We start from the raw sequence: 5,195 nt of genomic DNA on the forward strand, positions 1-5,195 counted from the left end.
CCTAAATGTTTTTTTAAGTTTGTGAATGAAATACATGAAGAATGCAAACGATGAAAAAATAAACGAATCCTTCGGAATCTGAAAAAAAAATTCCAAGGTTTGTCGTCAGTCTTTTGTTGAATTGACTAGATTTCTGGTAAGGCTTTTATAACTTCTTTGAACCCGCAATCACACCTTTGCCATAATCACACCTTTGCAAAATCAGCAAAACTTTCAAGGTTTTTTTTTGAGAGGGGAGGGGTGCGCTTTCCCTAAATTTTCAAATCACTTTTTATGATTTTTTAAATCATTATTTAAAGTTTTAAAATTGTAACGAAAAATAATTTTAAAACAAAACAATAAACATTGATTGATACAGATGACTTAATTGACCTTCCACTCGCGGTTTCTGCTGAATACATGTATATATAACAAGAATTACTTATTTCGTGGAAGAATATTAAAGTATTTAAGCGGGCAATTTAGCTGACACGTGTCAATGCTACTTTTAGGGCCAATCGGAAAGGATTATACCAATTATTTTCTGAAGAAGAAAATGTATTGCTGAATAGGTTTCCATTCAACAGGAGTTTGGTAATGTTTAAAGCATAACTAGACTTCAGCAGAGGTGTACTTGAAAAGAGGAGGAGTGAACCGTTGTTTGTTAAAAGTCTTACTGTTGTGGCTTGTCAGTGTGCTTATTTTATGTCCAACAGCAATAGCACCGATTGATCTGGCATTAAGAAAAGAATTTGACCAAAGGCTTATTGTTCATAGTCTTTGAGGATAATGGCAGTTAATGCAAACCATCGATTGCACATTCAGGTCCTTTCATTCAGGTAGAATAGATTCCCATCTATTTGTCTCTTTCAATTACTTTGGGAATGCAGGTTATACTGTTTATAGTACAATGTATCTACTACTAACATATCAAATGATGTTATGTAACGAGTACTGATGGTCAACTGAAATTATTCAGTTGTTTTTTAACACATGTACGTTTGTTCAATAATTGAACTACTTTAGTAATATCCTTTTCTATGTACATGTACTTTCCATTCTAAACTGCTATACAGTTGTAAATTGTTATTCTTGGTAAGAACCTCGTAAGTTGTAAGAACTTGTGTTCGAACCATTTGTATATGTTTATGCAATAGAATATGTTCCAACCAACTGAATTTATTTTGTCTACTATTCGGGTTATGAATTAAGAGAGTAGAGGATGTCACTCGTCCATCTGTCTGCGCCATACAGAACATTATTTAGGATATATCTATCACCAATTATATCTAATTGTCATTATTTTTTTTCCTGATTTGCATCAAAAAGTACAAAATAAACACTTTCTTATTTAAGGAATGTGTGTCCTCTAATGATTTTGTCTGTAAAATTCTACTCTTTCTGCCCTCCGTCAAAATTACTAAATAATGCATTGACTGAACATATTGCTGTATTTGGTGTATATATTTTAGTATATATGTCTTTGCTTCTCAAGTAACATGGAATATATGGTTTTAAATGTACAAATAAACTTGGCCTTGTGGAACCCTCCATGATACCCATATATAGGTCTTATATTTAATAAAACCTCCACTGACAAACACATGTAAAAAGGAGGTTGAAAAAATACAATCCTTCATATGGGATAAAAATCGTTATTTACTAATCAAATATGAGAGGAAATGTGCATTGCATTTCAAGCAGTTTGGAGTACATAAGAAAGTTAAAAATAAATAAACTATTTTTTCATTAATTGATTTACCAAGTACTTGAAATCGTCGAGTATAAGTTGTCGAATATTGGATGAACTAAACATTAAAACGACTTGGTGGCTACATCTGTAAAGACATATTTGACGCAACAATTCTAAAAAATATAGTAAACGTGGTATGATGGAGAATGAAAACAACGGATTGTATCTATGCAGTGTTTGTGTGCTTTTTGTTCCTGCCTCAAGCTTCTGTGCCCTGTATCCGTTCTAGCCCTGTTCCCAGTGACCTGTACACTGGCCTATCCCGACAGTATGAAATAATAACAATGTTACACACCCTTGTTGTTTTATACAAAGAAATCGAATGACCGAGCAATTTCAGCGTAAATATTTTGTATGGTTTTCTTTCGGTCACAGATAAGCCCTTTTAGATAGAGAAAGGGCTGCTGACCCCTTTACACGTGTTTCTTTGTGGGCAGAGACAATGGATGTTGTCACTGCATTCAAACTGATACACAAACGAGGTGGACGTTACAAATGTAACAAAAGGGCATTGGTCTTTCGGGACATATTTTGGACTTTGTGTCCCCAAGGATGAAAGCTTGCTTATCTTATTGTACGCGTCCCTAATTGAGTGCTATTGAAGGTCCAATATCTAATCAAAATACAGAAACAAGGAGACACCGGAGCTAAAATACTGATGGCGCTGGTCCGAAAATATAATTTGCTTAGTTGCTGCGTTTATAATTCTACGTAGGCCTAGGGCTACAAATGAAACTACTAAATAGATATATTAACACCTACATTTTTTTTTTCAACTGAGGCGGTTAATGTGGAATGTCTTTTATTGCGGCTCATAACAGTTTACTGAAACAGTTTATTTTTATCTTGTTCAAAAGTCAAAGGCAAGAGATGCTCGGAACTCGGAAACGAATAGAGTAACATGTCTTTATAACCCTCTCCCGACTCCTTTTTTTTTTTTTTAAACATTTCGGCTTTAAATTTGATTTGAGACCACGTACGTGAATGCAATGCCCAGTCTGTTGATAATTTATAATTCAAATATCTTGAACTGAATTCTTTTCGGTTAGCGGATCGATGAAGGGCGAACAAACAATAATTTTTTATCCTAATGCATGTTCTGTGCCAAATCCATAAAACCTGCATGCATCACAAGATGACATTTGCGGATTTTTTTTTATGTCACAAGGAAATGACCCCGTCATCTGTACAGAGAAACCGGTATACATCTCCTTTTAAAAAATTTGTTTATACTTGAAACTTTAAGAGACGGTTCTCTACAAATGGCATATAGATTTCAGATAAAGATATGTATACCTGTATTTTCAATGATTAACAAATTAAACGACTCGCCATCAGAATACAGTTTTTATGGCCATCATGAAAATGCTGAGTGATATTATTACCAAGCGACAAAGACCAGCTTCGTCGAAAAAACTTCTTGTAAATGACTATATATTGAAAGGACATGACACAGTTTTTTTTATTTTTGATAAAAGGAAAAATTTAAAACCCCTTTGGTCTTAAAGGATGTTTTAAGGTGGTATGGTACTCTTCCATATTGTGACGAACTTCCTATCGAAAAAAAAACAGATAAAGTCAAGTATAACTAGAAAAACCCCATCTTTCCCATGATAGTTACATATCAGTGTGACGCAATGGGCTTGAGCGTAAACTACAAATCAGTAAGTCACGGGTTCGATTCCCGCAGGACCTTCTATTATTATTATCATTGAAAAAATTATTCTATTTTTAGTCAATTATTGCAAAAATTTGAAAATAAAAAACCGGTGAAAGTATTTTGATAATGATGTACTTTTATCCACATTGATATCGACAGGTGTCCCTTACCACCTTAAAAATTTCCTTCTGTATGGAGTAGGTGGTCTAACTGTGGGTATTACTGTATTAGTAATACGAGAGGGGCAGGAATCGGAGCGGGGGGAAGTTGGTGAATTCTTTGTTTGGAACGAGATCAGCGGCCGCCGTCATATCCTTGCTGAATGACAAATCGCAGCGATATGCACCTTAACAACAGAAACACAATAAATCGGTTGAATCATTGCGCATGATTCTTGGTATATTAGTTATATCAACTGAACCATCAACGACACACAATTCTGGAGTTTCAACTAATACATGGAAGCATATAGATATTAAGTAGATATATAAATATGTAAACACTGGAATGCGAGCAGATCACTTTACCGCAGTCACCCGATACACCTTTATTAAGATACCGGATTTCATCGACGCAACAAAATTCTTTTTTGCATATGGTTGAAATTAAAATGTGATTTTTGTTCCTTTATAAGGCCATTTATTCAAATTATGTCAAACATTGTCGTGTGAACCAAATTATCATGTTTTTTTCTGTTTTCATATGGAGTAATTCCTACATGTTACATACTGGTACATAGATATATCAAGTTCACTCTCTTATATCCAGAAGGCTTACTTTTTTTTTAATTTTGGATGTAATTCAGAATAACTTTTAAAAAGTACCTATTATCAACAATGATAGCTAGAATACAGTATTGTTGATTGTTTACTAGTATATCTCTCAAACCATATCAATGGAACATGAAGTACAAACTAACAAAAATATTTACAAATGTACAAATGCAGGTTCAAGTTAGGAAGAGTAGAGAAAATATTTTTCATTAATTAACTTATTGTGGATGAAAGAAAATGCCTGACATTCCATAACATAGTGGTATTCGTCACCCAAACTGTTTTCATCTCATAATGAACAAATACCAAGTCATATTTTTATGTTTTTCCATCTTCCAGTTTTAATTGGTAATTTGTGATTACAGGTTCGTAATTTCGTAAATATGAATCTTAAATAGTTTGGCAGTTTCTAAGATATACTTCTTGTCCAAAGCTTTTCTTGAAAATTCTCTATATTTCTGTACCAATCTTGTAAAACCTGGTTTATGAGAATTTCTTTAACAACAGATTTTAGCCAGTTGATTCTAGAAAAACTTTAATCCAGACATAAGAAAGACCACATGAATTAAATATTACAATATACTAAGTAGTATGTTATCACAACCTTTAACTGTATCTGTTCTGACATTGACGAAGTTTACAATAATACATAGTCTCCTTGCAACTCTTTGTATAACATGATAACCATTTCCTGTATTTAGCCCGAGATAATTGCCGACATCACGGAACGACTTTTTTTTTATTTGCCCAGCTGCATGAAATGAAAAAGTTGGCGTACATTTCTTATTTAAAAAAATATCAAAACCTCAAATGACAGCTAATTTTCAAATGAAAATATTTAGAAGTTAAAAGAACAAAAACAGATGGCAAGAAGAGATGCCATCTACTGCTTCCTGTCATGTCTGTAACAGAGAGCAAGGGTAGTAGCACTTGACAAGCTCGTCTGAGAGTTGAAATCACAGTGGCATACTTATTCTTAAAGACTTTAACATATATTTGGTCATAAAAACAAATAAAAATAACCACTATC

The sequence above is a fragment of the Crassostrea angulata genome, chromosome 6 (assembly GCF_025612915.1).
Source record: "Crassostrea angulata isolate pt1a10 chromosome 6, ASM2561291v2, whole genome shotgun sequence".
Taxonomy (NCBI): domain Eukaryota; kingdom Metazoa; phylum Mollusca; class Bivalvia; order Ostreida; family Ostreidae; genus Magallana; species Magallana angulata.